Below are 25659 nucleotides of genomic sequence, written 5' to 3'. Positions count from 1 at the left end.
CTATGTCTTATGTCTTTGCTTAAAAGTAAGCAACAAACCTGAAGAAATCAGCAAAAGCCATTGCCAGCTCTTCCAAGGACGTTTTTTGGTTTGCATTCATTGCTTCCTGTGCTTTCTGGTCATAGCTGGGGTTGGCATATTTTAATGGCTTGAATTTCTTCTGTGTCTTATGCCAGGTTTTATATTGTGTGAAAAAATGCCTGTCAGTGTACTCTGCCTTCCAGTCTTCACAATTGTTTTTACTCACTTGCTTCTCTACATTCTCTTGACTCTAACAGAGATGTCATACTTGCCTGCCAGTTAACTCTCACTAGTACTTTTAGCAAAAAAATTGGCTTTCTTATTAACCACTGATCTATGTTACTTGACCCTAGTCAACCTTGACCTACATGTTCATTCATTATATCTCTGCTTCTCTTATTTAGCCATAGTCTTTTCCTTCGCTTTTAATATAAGACTATATAATTTAGGAATACGACTCTGGAGACAGTCTGTTCCTTTCACTAAGGTCCATAAATGCTTTGAGTTAACTTCACTCTCCTGAAACTCTACTAAGAAAAGGTGCAGGTTCTTTAAGAGAAACAAGTCCAGAAACTCCAAGCTATTTAATAGGCATATTCTGCAAAAACCTAATGCAGTAAATTAAAAAGAAATTGGCATTTTTGGGCTCTAGGAAAGATTTTTCCTACTTTTGACCCTCATTTATGACACTATGGTGCTTGTATTTAGACATGAAGATGTTGTGAGGAGGGTTACCTCATTTACAAATTAGTAAAATCTGGAAAACAGATAAACAAAAACCTAATTTCCAACTGAAAAAAAATTAAATTTCAATGGTATATACATTGCCGATTTTTAGACATTGATGATAGAAGAGTAGGAGCTATACCCACTCTAAAAGAGAATCAATTAACAAAACCTAATACATATTCACCCTTCAAACTTCTGTCTATTTTTGCTGTGGGTTTTGTGTCTTTTATAATTAAAATAACTAATTGTCCAACATTTCCTACAATAACCTTGCAATTTCTTTACCAAGGCATCCCGTACTAAAAATACTCTGTTTTACTTAAAAATACTTTATATAAAAAAATGGGGAAGGGAGAATATAAAAGTAGGTTTTAACTATAGTGAATTGCAGAAACCTTAATCAGCACACATATTCACTGTTTTATAGTCCACCATCATAGACAAATTTATTCATGTTCAAATTTGTATTAATTTTCTCTGTGTGTCATACACAGGTATATTAATGTTACTACTGATCAATGAGAAACCAGCTGAAGGTTGTGAAACATAATGCCTTTACCCTGCAATATTGAACCAAGACTGCCTGGAGAAAATAGATGGATTATTTCTACATCAAGCTTAAATAAAGAAATGTGGAGCTCCTTCAGGTTGTCTGTGGCTGCAGTTTTATCAGCTTCACAATGTCACCACAAACCCGTGCTCTAACTCTCTGACCTTTAACAGCTAAAATAAGAATGAAAGTACAGCAAGCATTCTTGGTTTAGGATTTCATCTAGCTTGACAAATACTATGTACGAAGGGTAGTCTTGTGTCATAGAATAAGATACAGATATTTTGTAATTGGTGATTTGAAAAAAAATGCATCGGTAAGTTGGCAATAATTCTAAAATTCCTGTTTTCCAGGAGCACTAATATAAATTTTGCTATTGCACTTACTCTTTATAACCATATTGATGTGTTAAGCTTAAATTTAAACCCTGAAGTCAGACTATAATTTATGACACCAGAAATTATTTGATTAATCATTGGGCCTTTTCATTATTTGATTCTTGAACTTAGGTGGCATCATTTCCCACCAAAAAAATCCAAAATACTGAGAAGATATGTCTATGTATGTGTTAGCAAAGAACAACAAAGTATAGCAGCAAAGAACATCAGAGGTAAAAACCCAAATCAAACAAAAATTCAAACCAAACATTAGCAAAAACTCCAAAAACACAGCAAAAAAGTCCCAAGGAATTCAGCATCTATGGTTTCATTATTAATCATCAGTATTTTATGAGAAACAAAGAATTTTATTTTTTTCATTTGTAGTCCAGGTCAAGTATTGTAGCATTGAGAAAAGATGTCTTTTCAAGGAAATTCTAATAGTTAATGTAAATTTTTACCTGGTTACACTAAAAAATTGTGCCATAATATCTGTCTTCAAATCTAAATATTATTAAAAAGCCAAACTTTAGTAGTTTGAGATTAATTAAATATCAAAATTCTTAAGTACATGAGAAATATTATCTTGTTTGGTTATTTATTTTAGTGCTTCTAAAATGACCTTTTTTTTTAACCAAAGTGCCAAAAGTACTGTGTTTCCTCCTACTTAGACTAAAGGCAAGTATACAAAAATGTTATTGAAACGTAAATGTTTTAAATTTCTGGTGTTGCATAATTTTGATTTCTATATCCCACCACATAATTGATGTTGTCTTTTGAAACTAATCTAAGTGTAGCAGTTAACGTTCTTTTCAGGAAAAAATTACCTCTGTTATATGAAATGCTTGTAATCTTCCATCCTGTGTTGATGTTTTTCCAAGATACTTCTTTTATATATTCCCAAGATGGACTTGAAAAATTCAGATTTTATAGACCTTTACAAATTTCTTAATTGAATTGACGCGCAAGAGGAATCTGCCAAAGATCTTATATACACATTTCTGTTTTCCTTCTCAGTGAAATGACTTAAATGACTTAGCTGTGCTAAAGATAGTATCTTTATTCAGACCAATTCTAAACCATGTAAGGCCATCGAGGTGAATAATTGACTGGTCAGTAGAATGAAAATAAAACCACTAGCAATTTTATGAAGTTTTAAAATTACCTAAGTAAATTGGATAGCTATACAGGAAATGACTGCAGGCTGACAAACACAAGGTTTAGCTTTCACTTGCATAAGCATCTCATATGGAACGTGGTAATCAGCTTTGCAGTGCAGTTCTCTATCCTCTGCTCTCTATAGACTGTCTCTTCCTGTTGACTTACCAATATTGATGAGGTAGTTTTCAGGCACTACTGAAAGCAGTGTTGTTGTCCCATCCAGGTGAATCAATTGTGTTAAGAGTAAATTCCAAAACCAGCAAATTTTTAGTCTATGACAATGAACTATAAATTTCTTTATGTCTTTAAGATACCAGGGGGATTTTTAAAAATTTCATTAAGTGGATAAATTGGTAGCATTAGTGCAGGCAGCCACTTCCTCATTCATTTTGATTGTCCATGAGCTGTAATCCTTGTAGGCTTTTTAGGCCTTTTTCTAAATGCTTTTTGTACACAGACTTGTTTGTTTAAAATTTTGCATAGGAAATAAGAAATCAGAATATAATTTAAGTAATAACTTACAGGAAATAATATGCCCAAGTCTTAAAAAATGAAAATGCAAAAGGCTGATGTGGTATTTTAGAATGCCAATTCATAGATGTCGCAACACCACTGAACATTCCGCAGGAGTTTTCTACTTTAGTTCAGACTGTGAATTTTATAGGAGAGTAATCTGGAAGAGTTTAACAGCAGGAAGATATTTTTCTGTGGTAGACAATCAAAAATGTACAGTTTTGGTTCACAATCCACTGCTCAGAAATGCCCAAATCAGTTCTGAATCCATGTAACAGTCTCCCCAGTACACTGACGCAGACTCCCAGCATCACATTGCTCTGTCCTCAACTCTATTACAAGTAGTATTAAATGTCATCCACTAAATTTAATCCCAGACTACAAGTAAGTACCATGATTCTATAGCCATACTTTGACTTAGGACCTGTTGACTGTATACTTATCAGCAAATCTTTTCTTAAATTCACAGGGTGGCTTAGAATCGCACATAGATTTCATAAAAATCACGATTTTGTGTGCTATGCATTGAATTTTCCCAAAATACTCCAGCCAAATAGCCAGAAGGAACATAGAAAACAACTTGCACTAGGTTTTACTGTTGTTGTTCTGTTGGCTTTGTTGTTGCTGTTGTTATTTATGTGTTACTTTGTTAACATTGGTAAAGCAGTACAAGTGATACCCTCAATTTATAACTGAGCAGCAGCCCTATACAAATACCACAAGACTGGATGATTAAATGCATTCTCTTTGTTAGATTGATTTCCCAAAATACTGTGCACAAGCTTCAATGTAATATCCTCTGTCCATGTATACTTAGTATTTAGAGAGAAATTTTCCAGCTTATCCAGTTATCATTAGATATTGAACACACAGAAAAGTGTGATATTTTCATCAATAGGTATGACAAAAGTTCACATATAAAACATTACAGCTGTAGTAGACTGTCTGCCAAACAATTGTATATAACTGATTCATCACCTTATCCTTTCTCTTTTTTTGTTATGTTTTCTAACAAGCAGTGCTAAGCCTGCAGAAAAGCAAAAGACAGATGTTTGAGCTTGCACTCCAAAAAATCTAATGGCTCAGGTTAATAGCTTGAGCTATGTTTGTGAGAGAAAATTGAAGCCATTCTTTCACTCAGTTTTGATACAGACTGCAAAAGGGAAGGTATTATAGACAATGAACAATCCAGTCCCCCAATGCATTGCAATTTCAACTCAGAATTTCAACGTGACCTTAAATAAAGCCCACTATTCTCTCATTGTAGAAAACTGTAATGATGTTGGTAAGAAGACATCAAAGACAGTTAAGCCAGCTTTGGTAATAATGAAAGGGAAGTATTGATACAACTTTTCAAAAGCCACATTCTTCAACAGACCTGGCTAAGAACTGACAGCAGCTGGAATTTAATCTGTTTCTTCTTTGGTGAAACAATACTTACAGGATGGGAAGTGTCAAGTGGAAAGCTCTCATTTTCTGAGAACTGCAAGGTTGCTTTGGCAATTCCTGAAATCCCTGTTCCTTTAGCACAACATCAATCATTTCATCTTATTGGAGGTGACACTGTTTCCCAGACAGTAGAGTTTGAACTCTTCTGCCTCATAAAAATAGATCAATTTGTCATTCTTTTAATTATCTCCTCTCTAAGTGACTCTGCCTAGTTAAATATAGAGGCCAAACCTCATTTTAAGTAAAACGTGTTTTTGTGTGTGTGCACATGCATATAAAGTTCCATTCAACCTATTAGGCAAACAAACAAAAAGCCATTACCAAAAAATCTCTGCAATACATTACATAAGAATTTCCGTACCTCTGACTTAGAACAATTTTAAGCTTTTCTTACATTCAGGCTATTTTGCCTTTTCAAATGGCAAGTTGAGCTCAAACTTATGTAACAGGGTTTAAATCCATTCTTCACTTTAACCTAAATTAAACTGTGGCCATGGAAAGAAATTTCTTCCCTCCTTACTGAACCTAGATGCATCTCTCTTGGTGTTTGATATGGATGTTTATCTTGCACTGGTTTGAAATATGTTTAGAGTTGGCACACAATTATTTATGTTCCCATTAGTGTTACTGAGAGCTCTTTGAGTAAATCTCACACATGCACATAAAATATTTTTCTGAATGTGCCTTCTTCAGAAAGAAAAGGAAGTCTAATGGTTTCGGAGAATCATAGTCTACCTAAAGGGAATTTCAGTTTTACAAAGTCCTTTTCCATATTAAAGACACAAAACCCTCGAAATTCAGCTGAATAGTGCAATAAAAAAATTGTTACATTGTTTTGTTTAGAATTATAGCTAAAGGAAAGTGTTCTACCCTTGAGCTCAAGACGCCTTTTTATGTAACTTAAAAAGCAAAATTCTGTTTGTTCTTTGTTTATTGCTTTTATAAGATAACAACCCTGAAGCAAAAGACATAAAATGGCTGTACAAAAAGTTTTCCAACTTGCGGCCTTAATAAGAGTCACTCATCTCTGTTTAGCATGAGCTGCGTTCCCTAACTCTGGCTAATTTCACAGACTCACCAAATGAGTCAGGTTGGAAAGGACAACAGTGGCTCATCAACCTCCCTGATCAGGCAGGGTCATCCCAGAGCAAACTGCACAGGATTGTGTTTGGACGATCTCCAGTGAGGGAGATTCCATAACCTCTCTGGGCAATTTGTTCCAGTGCACAATTATATGCACAGTAAAGAAATTCTTCCTCATGTTTAGGTGGAACTGCCTATGCATCAGTTCCTGCCCATTTCTTTATACCTGAATCACTATTTAAATATTTATATTAGTTTGATTTAATTTAAATAATGTCATGGTTGTTGCAGCTCCATCAACAAATTCTAGAACAAAGCAGAAGAAAAGTGACATGAAAGGGAACTGCATTACTCATAATTCTTGCCCTATTTGTTTATCTTTTAATCATTGTAAATAAGTCAGAAAGGTGCTGCCCAGAGTGGCCTTGAAGCTGTTGTTGCTGCTGCTGGAGGGAGCCTCAATCCCACTTGCCAAAAGGGGTAGTCTGTGCATGCAAACCTGAGTTAGTTCAGACACTGCAGCCCTTGTTTTTGATCACATTCCCTGCCATGTTGTTGGTGTAGTCAGGTTTAAGGGTCTGTTTTATCAAGAGAGAAACTTTCTTTCTGCATATTTAATAAACTCTGGAGGAAAGAAATCTCCTTGTTGCATTTTCATAAGGCCTTTCTGCTGACTCTAAGACCTTCTTCCTACATCCCTTTTCAGACAATGGTTTTCCAATCTAGGGATATCCCTTAGATCTGCTCCATTTTCAGCTCCTTAACTCTTAGCTTGTGTACTGTAATCATTTAAATTAATTACTAAATAGAAACCACTATAAAATATTTGAAACTCATCTCTATAAATTTGCATATTATCCCAGGTGTTCAAGACCATGCTGGATGGAGCTCTGAGCAACCTGGTCTAGTGAAAGGTGTCCTTACCAGTGGCAGGAGGCTTGAACTTAGATGGTATCTAAGGTCCCTTCCAATCCAGGTTATTCTATGAAAATTGAAAAAGAAGGAAAGAAAAAATTAATCTGACACCCAGCTACATGCCTATTCTTTAGCAGATAAGTAGCTCCAACTTGTTATGTAAACTTTCTATGTTTTTCTCTGCTTACTAGATAGTCACAGCAGGAATAGTTAATTATGACTGTTTGATTGAACATATTCTGAGAAGAATTTCCTAATCTGGATGGAGTTAAAGCTGGGGTTGAAATCAACTCACTAGTGAAGTGATCCCCCCACCAGTTGACTTCCCTGTTAACTGCCACTGTTATCAATATGGGTACAGCCTATTCTTTAATCCTGACCCATAAATTCTCTGTTGGTTTATGAATAGTCTTCTATTCTTTGAAAAAGAAAGAAAATGTTCTCATCTTAAACACCTCTTATTATTTGTTAATGCTATTTCATTACCAATCAGTGAAAATTATAAGAGAACAACTTTGCATGGTTAGGTGTCTAGAATGAGGAAGAGATCATTTAAGCATGAGGAATTATCATGTTAGATAATTTTATCAGAATTACATGATGAATATTTGTTTATTTTATATGCATTGCCATAAGTAGGCATGTAAGAAACAGATAATAGAATGACTCTTCACTGAAAAACACCCTGGATTAGAAGATTTAATATTTTCTGTGAATATCTGTGAATATCTACATATAGTCTGTGAAAGCCTTACTATCTTGTAGGGAAAATATTCTGTTATGTTGTTTTAGTGTCTTTTTCTTATCTCTATTTTTTTCAACATTAGCACTCACAAAAATTAGCTATACAAGAGGAGACAGGGGAACAAGATTATTGAATTTCAAACACTCAAAAGAGTTATTTGTGTTCATGCAAACATTTTAATTTCTTTTCTATGACTGACCAGAAAATTATTAGTAAAACACTCACAGTTAGGAATTTCAGTTCTTGAAAAACTGGAATTCAAAACAAGATTTCCTACCAAAGAATTAAGTAATCACAGATTCATCAATGTTGAAAGAGACCTTCAAGATCATCTACTCCCACCACCTACCCAGCACCATCCTAATCAGTCCTAAACGATATCCTCAAGTGCCCCAAGATGCCTTTTGAACACTTCCAGATATAGAGTAATCTCATAATAATTATGAAAGCATCTGATAACCATAACAGCTATACAGTATTTTCTAAAAACCTAGACAATATTTCAAAATGCAGATAATTTCTATTATAATGGTATAAAAATGACTAATTGCATTGATTTAGAAGTTTCTTCTTTTTTGACAGAAAATTGTAAAAATTATGGAAAAGGAAATAAATTAATTGAAGTAATTCTAATAATCTGTTACCAATAAACTAGTTTCAACAGCCCCATTCCTAGAAATAAACATCCTATACTTTTTGATTTATTGTTTTGTTTCTAAATGGAGAAATACATATCTACCTGTCAAATGGGGATAATTTTTTTACAATGACGAAGAAAGAAATAGATTGGAATGATTGAATGCATATTGTCTTTTCCATACAATAAATTCTTTCCTTCCTTCTCATCTTGCAAGCCTTCTTTATCTTGTCCATGTATGTGAAAAAAAAAAAAAAAAAAAAGATTACTGTTAGGATAAATTTATTTAAATTTAAATTCCCAAGTTCAATTTGAGAGAGATGTTCTGTTTAAGCTCATGATATATAACTACATTAATTTCCTTACTAAAGCATTTTTATGACTACAAATAACTAAATGGTCTGTAAACTGTATGTTGTGTATTTTCTTTCCATTGAAGTCCTAAGACACTTTTTGTACATGAGTGATTAAAAGTGATATTTAATATTTAATACATTTTGAGACTGTGTGGCATTCACACACTTAAAGTACTAGCTGATATTTTATTTATTAAACAACTTAGCAAGGAGTACTGAAAAGTTTTAGTGTTTAATGAGTGCTTTAAAGCAGAAAAATTAATATTACTTGAGGACTTTCTTATCTGTTCTATTTCTTAGTAATGTGTCAATACGACTTTTTGATAATTTGTTTGGGTTTATTAGGATTAATGGAAGCACAGGTCCCTTAGTAACATTTCAGCAGTCAAACTCACATTTTGCTTTTTTTTACCAGAGACTGCCTTATGGTTATCCTTATGTAAAGATAGGAAAAAATTTTTCATCCTGCTCTCAAACCTGACCCTGATAGCCTCTTACCTGATATTATAGATAACCTGATTAAGGTGTTGGAGGTTACAGTTTATCACTTTATTTTAGGAGGTTTAGAATGCTTCTTTTTATTGCCTTGCTCAAAGAGTTTTTCGTCATATATAACATGAAATTCGAATTTTTTGTTCAGTTTTTACATATTGCAGAGAAAAAAGACCCTGTAAAAATTGCTAGACAAGATGTCTGTTCTCAATATCTCAAATTTTTCAAGAAATCCCTGTCTCATGTAATGAACAATCAGAATGAAATATAATTATTTTCTTCTATTTCTAAGAAAGTTGTACTCTTCTAAATAATTATGGAATGGAATTATATTTTTCAGTAAGGTCAGCTCAATAGTTTTTGCAGATGATTTTCACTTTTTATAAAATGATTCTAAGAAACATGTACCAGCTGGGTTGTGTTCTGATAAGTGAGGGTAGCATAGAACCAAATCTACCTAAATCCATCTAAATTAACATATTCTATTATGATGTTACAGGAAGTTGTGTTGAGTGGAACATAAGTAAGAGGAAAATGTTATTCTGGATATTTGTCCCATAAAAATCCTCACTATGCCTTCAGGAATAGTAAAAAAGTTGCCTAACTTTTTGAGGAATTCTTCCTTGAGCTTTTAGATGAGCTAGGAGGTAAGACTGGTACATTCTAACCTAAAGTTCTGCCAGCTGTAACCCCTGTGTGTAGATCCTTGAATGAAATCTATGATTGCACCATCTTCATATCAGAAATCACACTACCCCAAAGTCTGGAGCTTTATAATAATCCTAGCGTCTTCCATCTATACTTTAATCTTCCCAGGAGGAGGGAAGAGGTACGGAACACTGAAAGGAAAGGCTGAATGTGATATGCTCAAAAACTATGGAGTATCCAGAGGTACCACAGGGATGATAGAAGTGTTTATGTGTAAAAATACACTTATATGCACACATCAGTTAAAGTTTAGATTTTCAGAAGGGAAAGGTATCTCGGTGATGGATATCAATGCTTTAAAGAGCATAGCTGGTCATCCAAATTTACAAGGATACCTGAACTCAATTTTAACTTTACCAAAATGACTTACATAGAAGGTGGGATAAAATTTGTAGCTCTCTACCTTCTAGTTTAATGGCCACATCTTTAATTTTCTTCTTATCAAATGAAATTACAATTCCTTTAGCTTTTATTTTTAATACAGTATAAAATAAAGACTGATGCCACAAACCTGCCACACACAGTTATATGCCATTCAGTCCAAATAAATTGTACACATACCTAGATATCTTCTACACAAATTTATTAGTAAAAGAGCAGAAACAAAGAAGTCTTTCAGAAGTTGCATAAAGCAAATAATCACACTTAACCAAACCCTTTATACAATACTATTAAGCTCCAATTACTTCTGTTTTGAATAAGCAGATAGGCCAAAATTTCCCAGATGTTGAAAGATGGAGAAGTTCTACTCAGGGTGTGTATAATATATGTGTCTGTCTCTTGATATGTATGAACTTATTGCATGTTTTTCCAAATTCCTTTCTGCTATTATAAATAATTTTGTTATTTCTAGCCAAAGGAAAAAGTAAAGGCCAATAATAACAAAGTGCTGAGCTGGCGAAATTAAAAACTAGTCGGTAGGGTTGCTCCTCAGCCTGTTAGAACCTTTGTTCTAAAATTCAGCCAAACATCCTAAATCAATTTTATCAGATTTCTCAATGGATAATGTTCTTAATTCCTTTTGGATGTGCTGATAGATTGCACATTCTTTCTCAGCTGTACCTGATTTGTGGCAGCCACTTCTTTGGGTGTTGGTTCTGGTATGTTACTCTTTTGTCCCTTTCAGATAGAAACTGTCGGATAGAAACTGTCATGAATAATTTCCACAGGAGGAAGTCAGAAATTAAGGAGATCATTACAGATATATTTTGATGCTCATATGTCTACTCACTACAGCAAATATATACGCCTTTCTTGTAATATATATCAGGTTGAATAATAATATTTGTTTCATGAAAATTTTTGCAAGTGTTTTGATATATATATATATATATGTATATTGATATTGATATATATATATAACTTTTATACATTTTATGAATCAGAACTGAAAAAAATATGGCTGATCAGAGAACACATACATACACATACCATGCTAGTACAATGATTAGTATGGGGTTTTTGCATCCCACTTCCGCACAAGAAAGATATTTATAGTTTAGGCAAAATAAAAAATTTGAAATACACATATCTAGTATTCAAAATCAGTGATGACTATCTGACACATTCTAGCATCCAGAAATGCTGGTGTTCGTGTTGCCTTAGACTAAAGACTTCTAAAACTGACTTCCAATATCTGCCTTTCATGAGTTATTTTGAATTTTCCTTTTTTTGTTAGCTAAACATAAGGATTAAAAAAGTTTTCCATTTCCCATACCTTTGGTACCTTTCTGGGGGAATTTCTTTCGCATGAAAAACCATAAAAACATTCAGAAGTGATTTCTAAGTACAACATGAAGCCATCAGGCCTTTCTGATTTTTATTTTTCCCTAAACTGTTGCTGTGGCTCCAATGTTCACCGCCGTGTTTTGACACTAGATTGTTCTAGGATAAGTCACTGAAACAATTACACATTTGTTCCTGGTATTTAGAGTGCTTCTTTAATAATTCCTGTATACAAAGAAGGAATCCAGGGAAAATGACATACAAGGAAAGACAGTTTAATATCTAGTTTTATTGTCAGTATGGATTTAGTAAAGAAATGGCAGCCACTGGAGTAGAAAACCCTTCAATTGTAAACCAAGAATCAGACAGTTTAATAAGTAAATAATGTTTATTTTAGTTTAAGTAAGGAAAGAATGCAGGAGAATAATAAAAATAGCTAAAAGTGGTAAAAGTAGGAATACTACTTAATACCCATTTACCTTCAAAGCAGATCAAAGCAGCCCGTAGGTAGTCATGTGGAAGTGCAACCAGAAAAGAAAGCCAGAAACGGAAATTGTCGTGATCACATTTCTACCTGTATCTTCCTCATTTGTCCATATATATCAACTCAAAATGCAGAAGCAGCAATCTATGTGTGGTTCATGTGGCTTAGGTGCGCCAAAGGGGCCTAATGCTGACTTTGACATATTTTGAGTATCTCCAGATTGTGACCTCATGAACTCATCCTGCATGTAGGTTTCTGTAGGCTTCTATGTGAAGGTGTAGTGGTTTGACCTTGGTTGGATGCCAGATACCCACCAAATCTTCTCTTTCATTTCCATACAGAACTGGATAGGGGAGAGAAGGTATAATGAAGGGTTCATGGGTTGAGATAAGGACAGAGAGATCACTCATCACGTACCAATACAGGCAAAACAGGCTCAGCTTAAGAGATATGAAAGTAATTGATTACAAACAAAATCAGAGGAGGATAATGAGAAGTAATGAAAATAAACCCCTTAAAAACAATTTTCTCACATTCCTTCCTCCTTCCCATCTCTACCTCCTACCCTTCAAGTGGTGCAAGGAGATGGCGAATGGGGGTTATGGTCAGTTCATCACATGTTGTTCCTGCCATTGCTCAGGGAGGGGAGTCCCTACCCTGCTCAGCATGGGGTCCCTCCCATGGGATGCAGCTCTCTATGGTCTGCTTCAGTATTAGTCCATCCCATGCGCAAGAGTTTTCCAAAAATTGCTGAAAACTGAGTCACTCTTTTAGAGGGCACAGTCCTCTACACACAACCTGCTCCAGCATGGGTCTCCTACAATGTTACAGGCCCAAAGAGGAAATCTGCTCTAGTGTGGGCTCCTCCCTCTGTGGGTCTGCAGGTCCCTGCATGGATCCTGTTCCAGCATGGGATCCAGTGGGTTCACAGCCTCCTCTCAGGCATCTACCTGCTCTTGTGTGGGCCTCTTCTACAGGCTATAGATGGATCTCTGCATTCCCTTGGATCTCCATGGGCTGGAGGATGACAGCCTTCTTGACCATGGTCTTCACCATGGTCTGCAGGGCAATCTCAGCTCTGGTGCCTGGACCTTGATGTCTGCAGAGTTGCTGCTCTCATGTGTTCTCACCCTGCTTCTCTGTGGCTGCAATTACATCTGCACAACAACTTTTTTTGCTTCTTAAATTTGTAATCACAGAGGTATTAACACCATGTTTGATTGGCCCAGCTTTGGTAGAGGCCCATTTGTTCTGGAGTCAGATGGCATTTTCTCTACTGTAGGAAGCTTCTGGAATCTCCTCACCAAAGCCATCCCCTGTGGCCCTCCTGCTGAAAAAAATTGGCCATGCAAAGCCAATACAGAAGGGAACCTTTGTGAAGTTGGATATGGTTCAGGATCTCTCTGTATGACAATATGTGCCCCCAGCATAGAAAACCAACCTAATATCAGGATTCATGCATTCAGGTAACCTTAAAGGACTTGTTTATGCTTAGCCTTGGCCATAAGCCATAGTTAACTATATCTCAACCTTGCCTACAATGGAAATTAAAAAAAAAAGACATTTCAGATTTCGAAAATTGTTGGACATGGAATTTCTCTTCATGGGCTACATGTCTGATTTAGTAGAAATTTAGTAGAAAATCCTTTATCAAGTTCTTAGTGCAGTTCACTGTTACTGTTCAAGTCCTGATCAAGTGGCAGTATAAACACAAATCTACTCTGGGACTTCTTGCCCCTACCATGTAGGGTCTGTGTCCTTACCTTCTTTTTCTGATAGAAGTCTATTTTTCTGATTTCTTTCTCAGTCAGAAGAGTGAAGTACTTTTCCCTTTTAAACATCACTACAGGTAGCATCCAGAGTGAGAAGTGGAAAGAGTAGTTTGGCAGAAGGAACATTAAGAGTGAAGTCAGGGAAGATCTTCAATGTGCACTACCTTGGATTGCTTAATGTGCACTATCTTGCTCTTTACTGATACCATATTTATGTAAAAAAATCTGTACATTTTCAAATTGTCTTGCTTCATGGACATGTTTTCTTAACAATAACATGTTTAACAGTTTACAAGTTTCCGCAAAATTTTTTTCATGTTCTTGAAAACTGACATAAACCAATTTTGCTACATTGCAGAGTCTTCAACAGCTAGTACCTATGACTGGGCATTGATTTACAAACATATTTCTTCCATCTTCTCCAGGCATATAAATTTGTGTATGACTTTTGGCTTTGATAGCATCTTATTTATAGCATATATGTTCACACGTAATACCCAAATTCGAGGGACAGTGCAATGTAATGTATCAGCGTCTGTCTCTCATAGTTTGATTCGTCTCAAATAGTCAGTTCAGAGCTAAACTTTCTACTGCTATAATTCCTTCTACTACCTAAATATTAAAACAAACATGGTAATTTGTATGGTTTTCCCACTGGATCAGATGCCAGACTGCTTCAGATAATTCCAGCAGCTAACATTTTTATCCCTAGCACTGAAAAAGCTGAGAAAAAGCTCATACAAAATTTTTAGGTTTTTCTAAGGGATTTCTAAAGCTTACACCTATAATAGAGATTATATGAGTTAGACACCAGCAGTAAATGGAGTAAAGTCCTGACAGAACAGATGCATCAGCTTTTTGATAGTGATAGCACTACTGGTGCAGCACATGACAACATTAAAATGAAAGACATACCTATAAAAAGACCAAAAAAAATTCTTTGAACAACCAGCTCTGGTTAGATGGAACTTCTTGGATGTCTCTCTTTTTTTTTTTTTTTTTTTCCTGAAAACTAGTAAATTTCTATCTTCTTTTCCTACAATTATTAAGATGGGAACATTCTATGACTTTTTTTCTAACAGAAATGTTTCTTGTTTGTGCAAAACAGGCATCCTTAAACGAATATTCAGATATTCACCAGACATGACACATCTTCTTCACTGTTCTTATAAGACTGAGTGTGACCAAATGACCAATTAATTTTCGACAGCAAAATGTTCTCATGTGCATTCAAGCCACTTGAAATAGATATAATATCACTGGATACAGTATCACTAGATACAAGATCTCTAGAAGTCCAAAGACTTTTTTTGCAAATTTGAACAACTAGAAACTCAGTCTAGTTTAGGTAGCTGCTTTGCCTGTCAGTTTAGTAAAAAAATCTCAAGAACTCTACTAAGTTCTTATGAGAATTTGTCAACATTATTTTAATTACATATCTATATCTATATCTATATCTATATCTATACTATGAAAATAGATATGCAGTTTTGCAGGTTTCAAAAATTTCAGGGGAATGAGGAATGCATGATTTGAAGAGCCAAATACTTTCCATAAGGATGCATAGCAAAGATTGCCCACACTACTGGGAAGAATGATTCAGAGTCAGCTCACAGTCATAGTTCTGAATCATACCTTGGAAGTCCATAACATCCTAAGTGCAAAAACCCTAGAAGAGTCAGTAGGAAGAAAAAAAAAAAAGTATCCAAAGAGGAAAAAAACCAACTAAAACCAAATCAAAAACATGCATACAGAAAAATAGGTATAAAGGGATAGTTTTTACCTATATGCATCTTGTTCCATGTTTATTTCCCTTTTTTTTTTGTTTTCTATAGTTCTTTGTATTTTTTTCTCCTAACCCACCTTTTCTTTTCTGTCAGCAAGCATTTACTCTAATCTCTTGCATTAAAACATGACCCCCATTCTTTCTGAGGGCTTCTTTGCTTTTTCTGCCTTCTTTTGACTTTCCTTTTCTGTTTCCTTTTCTTTCTTTCTCTGCTTAATCTCTAGCCAACCACCTTACAAGCCACCCAACTGTGTATATTCCTCACTTTGAATTCACTGTATCTGGAATACTTCCCAGAAGCTGTGGGTGTATAGATGTGTTTATAGAAAGGAAAGGAGTGAATGAGCTTGGTATGTTTTTGAAGAAATGCCAATTCTTTTTCCATTATTTTAGTGTCCTGTATCAGAGACAATAAGAATCAGCTTTCTTTAACAAATGGGAAGCCATAGGGTTACTGAGATCTCCAGCATGAAAATAAGGTGTGTAACTGATCTTTCTTTCACTTTTAGCTAATAATCACTTTGCACACCACAGAAGCTTGCTATCAACTTACCGTGCAATGAGATTATTCATAAGTTCTTGATTGCCTGTTTGTTGCCTGAAACGCGTTCATTCACATCTATCAATTTATGTTTTAAAATAGTGAACTCAAAAAGAAAAATAAAAATTGGCATGTGGGTGTTTAAAAAGAAAAAATCTGTGGATTTTGCCTACCACCCAACTGTTTATTAGTAAAATACCTCCTTAAAAGTTTGCTCTGCTCAAACCGGAACTTCAATTGTTTCTCACATTTGGTCTGGCCGTGGAAGTAACAATAAAACCAGGGAAGGGGGACTGTCTGCTTTCTGTGACATGATCTAGGGAATAAGGCCAGCCATCAAATACCCTCATTTATCCAAATATTGGAGACATTTGCAATTCTCCTAGTAAATTATGATAAAGTAGATGCTGACAGAGCAACATGGGAAGGGATCTCCTATCGTTTAGGGGATATTTTAAGTGTTGTATGAAATTCGATCAGCAATTCCAGTTCCATAGTGAATTCCATTTGCAAATAATAATTTTATTTCTTAAAATGGCCCCTTTCATTGATGCCAGTAGCTGGAAAGCAATCAATTCTAAGATAAAAACAGTTATTGAGGATTTTGCATTTACTGGGAAAACTGAAAATTTCAAAATGCTACCTGCAACCCAGCCATTAAGTTGTGTGCACTTCTGCATGCATATGTTTGGTTTTCCTTTGCTTCTCTTTCCATGTTAATGTGTGTAATTTGTTTACATTTTTTAATTTGAAAATCATTGCAATTTAAGATCACCTTAAGAGATAGCAACAGATTTCAAACATTTGTAGCAATCTTTTTGCCATAAGCATTACATAGTTGCAAAGAAATAGCAGGTGTAATATGAATTATGTGAGATAAATCTAAACTCATGAAAAGAAGCAACATAATCTCAGAAATATTATTTTCTCTAAGGAAATTAAATTGTTGTTGAACAATCTTGGCTTTTAACACAGTAATACTTTCCATTTATTTCCCTTGAAAAACCTTTATTACCATTATTACCCTTGAAAAACTAGTTTAGGAGCAAGGCTGTTCAAAGTGATTCATATTTAACCCCATGAAATCACCATCTAAGAGACACAGTCAAAAAAAAAAAAAAAGTTTACCTGAAAAATATTGAACTGACTGTAAACCACATAATTTTCTAATTTCCCAGTGTATACATATAAGTAATTTACTCATTCATTCTCTGAAATTGGTGTTTAATTGCAATACTTCCTTAATTATTGTTACATACACACATATTTAGAGGGAAAAGGCAATGAATTCCTATAACAAGAGTTTAGAAAAGACTGGTAGCTTTTTGCCTGTTTGCTTGTTTTCCAGATGAATTCAAGTTCAGGGTCAGCTGAATTAGAGCCTTCCTGATTTAGATCAACATCAAGCTGAGTTCATCTCCACCATTTTTAAAAGCTTGACACTGACAGAAGGAAATACATTTTTGATATTGTTAGAAGCTGAGTTTGTCTCAAAAAGGTTTCTGTAACTAGCACTTACAAAGAGAAAATTAGATTCATTCATTTGTATCATTTCATATGAAAAAGTGGTGATAACAGAGAGCAAATATCACAAGTCATATATTTTGAACCTGCTCTGTTGTCATGAGACTGAAGCTCAAATAAGGGCATGGCCATGTAAGGGTTTGGAGTTCATCTTAAATATTAAAACAATAGTATTTACTAGATAAGCGCATCAGAAATCACAGTCTGAATAAAAAAAAAAAAAAAAAAAAAAAAACAGTGTAAAAGGAAATCACACAACCAATTAAAACCAGGAAAATAAAGGAAAATGAACACTCATGTGTCATGTAAACATGAGAATTAATTAATTAAATTAAAAGATAGGTACCAGGAATTATCAATTTTAACACTTTCATAAATATATTTTATGCAGTAGGACTAGAAATGGATGTTTATGGCAAAAGTTTTATATTATTATTTACGAAGCATATTACAGATTTCTAAAATTTGTTTGTTTAACTTACATTACATAATTCAAGCTTACCTCCTTCATATTGGATCTTTGGAGTGAGAAAACCTGAAAATGCCAATTCAACACTCCCTAGAATTGCTGGTATGGACAAGATAAATAGAGCCAATTGGTACAGCTCGTGCCTTGGTATTTTTGAATCTTTCAGTGCTTCAGTATAGTTTTTATCTCTCCTCAACAGCAGCCCTTGCAAATGAATATATAAATAGTCCATTTTTCTTTGGCTGGCTGTCAGAAAAAGATGAGTACTATTTTGAGCAAGTTTTTTGAGCTGGGAAGATTTTAAATCAGTTTGTTTTCTGTATCAGTAAGAATCAGAATAATTTTGTTCTGTACTGTGTCACGGTTGACCGTTTTCCATTTGACATTTCACGTTGACAACTTCTCTTCGGTTTGTAAATTTCTGAGAACAGCAGCTAAAGCAAATATCTTGCAGGCTTGCCTTCTAAATGATTTTCCATAATTTTCCACACTTTCCACTCAAATCCTGTTGACCCTGATGCTGATTTTGTGTTTTCCAGATGACAGTTCAGCCGGTTTGAAGATCTCTGTAGAGGATCTCTGATACTGAAGCATTTTGAAATTGCTGATTTGTCAGACTGCACAGCAGCTGTTGGTTCCTGTCAGCTGCCAGAACCTGTATCACTTTATATTCACTCACCTGAAGATTTTGCCATGGTCTTGGCAAGAATCCTACAGTTCTAAACCTTTTTCCAACAGGCTGTAAATTTAATGCAATCTACTAGATCATAGTTTCCTACTATTTATTTCTATGTAGTTCTTGAGCGTACCCAATGTTTTTACCACAAAGCAAGCAATTGTCCCTCATTTCTTCATGTTATTGGTTACCAGCTTCAAAGATATCAAGAAGAACTGAACTGAATTCAGAAGGAATATCTTCTGTCTCTTTCAATTTTTCCATCATGCCATTTTCTTTTCTATTTTGCAGGTCTCTCTGGATTTTCCCTTTCTTTCTGCGGCAAATAAGATGGTCCTTTGCTGACCTTTAGCCTCAGAATAAAATCACACTGTTTTCACAATGACTTTTCCATTGCTTGTTTTACAGAATACAGCTGAATGTGATGAATATCATCTTATAAAGTTCAACAAATGTTCCAAACACTTAGACATATGTTATTCCCATTGCAATAGTCTTCAGAATAATTTACTATAAGCAATGAAGTAGGTATTTATTTTGAGTATCAATGTATAAGCTGGTCACAGATTTTGCCCTTGAAAAATGATCCTGTTTCTTCAGAATCCATCCCAAATCACACCGTGTATGTCAGCTGCAGTTTTAGTTACATGCAGCAAAATTCGGATACTGATTCAGACAGGTTTGTGTATCTGTAGTGTCGACATCTCCGTATCAAACAGGGCTTGATCCAATTGCCCACATTTCCAGAACTAACTCAGCTACCCTGCTCTATCCTGGCCTTTAACTGTTGTTCAAGGAAGTTTCCAATAAAAATCCCAGATAACACTATGATCCAGTGCTTAAAATTTTGGAAGCAATACTTCAGGACATGCTACCAATATGTCCGACAGAAAGAAAAGGAAGAAATAAGAATAATGAATGCTATATAACTGGGCAATTAAATTGCATTATAGTGCCAGAACCTTTGGAATTAAAAGTTTAATTTTTTAAGTTGGTTTTGTTTGGGGTTTTCTGTTTGCTTTATGAGAACTCTTATTATGTGTTTTTAATGCCATAATGAAAACAGGTCTCAAAAACTAGAACAGACTGGACAGCCTCAAATTAGTCTCCTATCATTCTTATCTCAGAAAAATAGGGGACATAGAATTTTTTAAGCCATTCTAGCGTTATTGTAAAAAAAAAAAAGAATTCTCAGCCTCATGGACAATGACCACCCTATATAAAAAGAGCTTAAGAACAGATTAAACTATGTATATGTGTCCAACTTCTGTGTCTAGATTCCAAGGAATCCTCCGGCTTGAGTGTGGTGCTCAAAGCCCTTTCTGCTTATCCCCTAATGCCACGTTTCACACTTCTAGAAAGCATAACCATGCCAATGAATGCCCAATCATTTCCTGTGCTCTGCAGACTATATCAGGTCCTGCCAGAATCAACCTCCTAATTCTCTGGTTTTCCCAGGTTGCCTGAGTCCAAGCAAGAGGAAAAAGAGACTTGAAAATGTACAGAAACTAACCATGAAATGCTTTAAAGAGCAAAAATAGCATTTTGAATGATGCACAACAATTTTTGGAGGACAGATGTCAGATGGTTTCTTTGTGAAGTTCCTTCCTGTGTAGGCAGACATTACCAGCATTATAAAACATGTAAATCTTCTCCAAGTCCTCAGAATACAGTTAAACAAATGAAGGTGCTGCCTATTCCTCATGCCAGACCTTTGTGTGGGAAGGAATTCCACCATGGAGAGGAAAGTACTGACTACAGTACTTTGCCTACAGCCTTGTGCTACACTGGGTTAACAGAGTGACATCTTTATCATCTGAATGGGAGCTGACAAAACAACAAGTGACTGACTGGGTAATTTTTTTATCTTAAAGTCGTGGTGAGGTGCCAACAAAGACATTCAATAAAAGAAACCCAACTGACAGTGAACACCAAAAATATATTTATTTAAGATTGAAGACACAATTAAAACAAATGTCAGGCAAAACTGCACAAGCAAGAAAGATTTTTAATAATTCCACTTTTTTACAATTGCAATCAACTATATTTGATCATTATTTATGATGTTTCTTCTGGTCTTTTTGTTATTATCCACCCTGTAACTCCTTCAAGTAAAAATAAACAATATTTACCTTAGCAAGTGTCGTAATATCCAGATTTCACAGGAACGCACCTGCAGCTTTCCGGGAACCTCAAGCCACAGACCAAATGTATTTCACTTATATTGTTTTCCAATACACAGTATTCCCTTCTTTTTCTATTGTTCATCCACTAGAAACAATTTCAAGCTTCATTAAAGGCAAATATTAGCCTTTATTATTTAATTTATTAAATTATTGAAATTTTGTTATATTTCTTGATACCTGTCCCAGTGCAACCTGCCTGTTTTATTTCCTACTTCATGTTTTTTCCCATTTATCTCTACACCTCCAGAGAGGTATGCAGACCAGATAATATTTTACCAATAATGACTTGAAATTTCAAGTCTTAAAATACTTGCTTTGAAACTATTTAACTGCAATGTAACTTGTTTCAGGAAAAAAACCACCAAAAACAATGGTGAATTTTCCTGTTAAGCTCTCATATTGTAATTTTGGCATTAGTGTGGCCATTCATGAAGTGGAGGTGTCAGACAGAGCCTGTGTTTTTGAATTTTATTTATGAAACACATCTTGTATTTGGCTTGCTTTGGAAGAGTAATAAGTACATGTTCACTGCAGTTTTATGATTTTGAATTTTTTGAAGGAAAAAGAAACCAGACAGACAGTGTCAACACTCATGGCTGAAATAACAAAAAATGGGATTTCTCAATGAGAATGGATGACTTATTGACTTTTCTCAGAAGGGATTTTGAACAATGTGCTTTCACGTATTTTTTTGTCCCATTCCAAGAAAATGTCTTAGTTCTTTAGATATTTCCCCCCACAATTGTTTTCCATACATACTATGTAGCATTTTACTAGATTTCAGATCTATACATTTGAATTTAGCTTTCCTCTTGCGCTTGATCCAAGAGGGAAACACATTTGATTTTTTGGAAGAGACACTATCTTGTAAAGAAACGGGAGGGTCACACAAAATGTAGTTGTCTGGAAGAAATCAAAGCTACTTATTCAAGCACAGACATTTTTCCCAAGGAAAATTAATAACTTTACTAGTCAATAGAAGTTTTTTGTTTGTTTGTTTTCAGATTTTATGCAGACTAAAATTTTCTATAGATCCTTTAAAAGTTCAGAAAGATGTAGTACTTCAAATATTTTTATAACAAGTTTCCTATCCATTCTGAAATAAAATATGGTTAAAATAGGGTTTCATGGAACCATGGTGATTCCATGTCTTTTCTAAAGTAACATTTAAGAGTATGAGGAGAAGCAGAGATTCAGGAGGCAATGCTGAGGAACACTGAGTCATGTTTCAATTCCACAGTAGGCTTGAATAACCTAATTGCCTCAAGTTCAGGTGAACAAGATCTGAACATCTACAACCCGCTGTAAATTCAAATTCTACTAATTTCTAAGTCTCAGTCCTCTCTCACTCTCCCTAGACATCTTCAGACATCTCTGCTCAGAAGAACTGGACATGAATAAACCCTTTTCACTCTACTTTTCTAAAGATTTATGTGCTTTGACTCTGTTGTGGTTTTGGGTGACAAATCTGAAATAAAATTCATGAAATATCATTGTTTTAGTGACAAGAACACAGAATTAGGAGTTTCATGGGATAGGTTATTTATAAGCAGAAGTCAGCATAGGGAAAATGGTATCCACTGGTGATTTGTTTCCTTCTTGCTTCTAAAGGGATTGAGATGTATCTTTAAATTGAAACCTACTGCCAGCCTTAGCTCAAACCAACAAATCTGTAATCAGACAAATGATGGTCAGTACCTCCTGCTTTGACCCAATAGTCTTTCACCATTTTCATATTTAGAAATAAAATCATTAAAAGAGAATTAAGGCTTCAGTATATCAAAATATTGATTGTAGATGAAGTAGCCCTGAAGAACAAGTTATCACTTAGTACAGTTGTTGAATTTTTGTTGAAAGAATTTTGAACCCAAGCCAACATCTTTAACAAAATTAAGAAATCTTGGAAATAGTTAAATTTAAACAAAGATTTACTTGCATCAATGGGTAAAAATCATTACTCAGATTGTGTGTATGAACAATCTGATTTGACTCAGGCTTCAGAAAACTGGTACATGTATTATGAAACAGTTTAAATAACTTATACAGTGCTTGTTTACCTCTCATCAACAAAATATCAATCAAAATTACTTGCAGATGGATTTATCTCCAGGTTATTATAGATTTTTTAAAACCAGAATAGATTACAAGATTGGTACTAATTTTATTTTCTCATTTGTAGCACGGAGATCCTGATACATATTTTATAATAAAAATGAGGCATGCTGATGGAAAGTATGATATAAATGTATATTGTGGTTCAGTTGATGAGCTGTATAAATTATTTACTCAGAAAAATATAACACTGGAAATTAACATTATTATATATAAATTGCATGCCATCATGCAGGAAAAAACTTCTCAGGCCAGTTATTGACAGATCTGAAATTTGGTCTGGTAACACAGTCCTTTGGGAAGAAGACACTCCAAAATTGAAGCAACCCTCTCAGCCCTTTTAAGTAAACTTAAAAGCACATATTAGAAGCTAAGATTGAAAATTTGATAAGTTCACAAAAAAGCCTGAGAAATCCAGAGGTACGAGATCAAAATGTGTGAGCATTCACTTTCTATTTAGCATCTATCAATCTGTGGTTACGTGTTTGTAACACTCAGAAGGTCAGATCTAAAAAGTAGTGCATGCACATTATTTCTTTAAATTTACTATGAAATCATTGTTTGATTAGTAGCATTATGCATTCCAACTGAATTCTAATATAAAATTTCTATTTATTGACCTAATTCTGCCTGTGAGGGTGATAATTTCTGTATTTAATATTTTCAAATACTTGAATTGTGTAAGTCTGGCTATCAGGACAAAAAAAAATGAGGGAAGGTGAAGTGTGAAAAATTGCCATCTTTCACAGCTTTAAAATGTTGGCTCTGTTGTCTGGCATAATTAAGTCAACAGTCTGCTGGTCTGCTTCCAGGCACTTTGACAACTGTTCTCTCACTGCCATCAGTAAATTAATGGGACTGTGCTTTTCCCAAGGGGCACTGTATGCAGAATGAGAATTTTCTTGTCCTTTGGTCTGCTGCTGGTGAAGTGGTGATGGGCAGCAGCGCTCAGTGGGTGGGAGCTGTCAGGTCATTTGCTCTATTATAGTCGGACCATTCACACTATTACAGTTAGATGTGATAACGCTTACACCCGTTATCATCAGAGGTTTATTGTGTCCCAACTGTTAGCATGGTCTCTAAGGTAATAGACCACAGCTGTGAAGTGAATTCTTTTGTCACAGAGCAAGAAGAGAAAAGAGTCTTTTCAGGCATTTGCAAGTTGGGAGTGTTAGAGCTGCTTAATATTCACTAAGGTTCTATATAGGCTTGTAAGTCTTGATAAAATTATGTATTTCAGTTTTGTCTCATACAGTTTTTCATCCCTGGAAGCTTGAGGGTTTCTTTGGTGGGTTTGTTTGTTTGTGGTTTGGTTTTTTTTTTTCTTTGTTTGGTTGGGGGTGTTTTTGTTGTTGGTTTTGTTTTTGTTTGTTTTTTTTGGTTTTTTTTTGTGGTGTTTTTTTGTGTGTGTGTGGTTTTTGTGTGTTTTTTTGGGTTTTTTTGTTTGTTTTTTGGTGTTTTTTTGTTTGTTTATTTTTGGGTTTTTTTTGTTTGGGTTTGTTTTTTTGTGATTTATTTGTTGTTTGGTTTTCGAGGGGGTTTTGGTTTTGTGGGGATTTTCTGTTGGTTGGTTCATTGGTTTTCTTTGTTTTGTTGGAGGATTTTTTTGTTGTTTTATTTTTTTTCTCAGCTTTAAGCTTACATTAATCCAAGTACTACCAGCTCTCACATGATTTTATTGAACTCAGTCATACAAGCACTAACTTTTGACTGATCAATTCACTGGAAAACTATAGAACAGTATAAATTTAGAGGGGTTTTTGCAAATGTGTGGAAACTTGAGTGTCCACATGAGTACTTAAGTCCTGGCTTTACCCTGCACTAGGAAAATAACCTTCTGTAACTAACATGGTTTGGGTCAAGATTAGTACTTTTGTTGTCCGAGGTTTTATTACATTGAAGTAAACATATCCTTAGTAGAGATGGATCAAGTAGAAGATGAATGCTACCTACCTAGAGAGAAATCTGGCAGAAAAATTGCAGGGAGTACAGATTGTACTGGAAGTGGTACCACTGAACTCGATAAAAGCCTTTGCTCAGCTACATCTGGCTAAACAAAAGACTTAAACAGTTTTGTAGTTAGAACAGACAAACACTGAAAATTGATTTGAAAGTCTCACAAAACTCTTGATCCATGCAGGAGTCTTTATTATTTGAGAAGAAACCATTTATTAGGTGAAAGTATGGCAAATCCTTGTTGCAAGTTTCATTTTAAAAGATGTGTACTTTAACAACTAATGGTGGAGTAATCGGGAGCTAATTGCTTTCTTTACAGTGGCAATCAGATCAGAGCTAGGGATGTGAGAGAAATAGCAAAAGTCAAGGCAAAGAAACAAAAGAAAAATTAATTTTCTAAATGTATTAGTTAGCAGTGAATGTTATCAATGTTGGCTATTCTTTATTGTTTGTGTGTGCAAGACTTTGTTCACCACCTGGAATAACACTCATAACTTACAATTCAGTACAGTTTGGTAGTAAGATTTATTTTGTTCCAACATTGTATAACAGAGAAAGCAGAAGGAAAAGGAACAGAATGATGTCACTTACAGAAGCATAGTTTTAAATTATGCACAATTTCTTTTAGTAATCTTTTGCCTATTTGCTACTGATTACTCCCCAATAATAATACTTGCTAAAAAAATTAATAA

Source organism: Melozone crissalis, unplaced genomic scaffold, assembly GCF_028551555.1.
Source record: "Melozone crissalis strain CALT ecotype California unplaced genomic scaffold, PUWL_Pcris_2 ptg000013l_1, whole genome shotgun sequence".
NCBI lineage: Eukaryota > Metazoa > Chordata > Aves > Passeriformes > Passerellidae > Melozone > Melozone crissalis.
The sequence above is the reverse complement of the archived record's forward strand: the minus strand, read 5'-3'. Positions refer to the sequence as shown.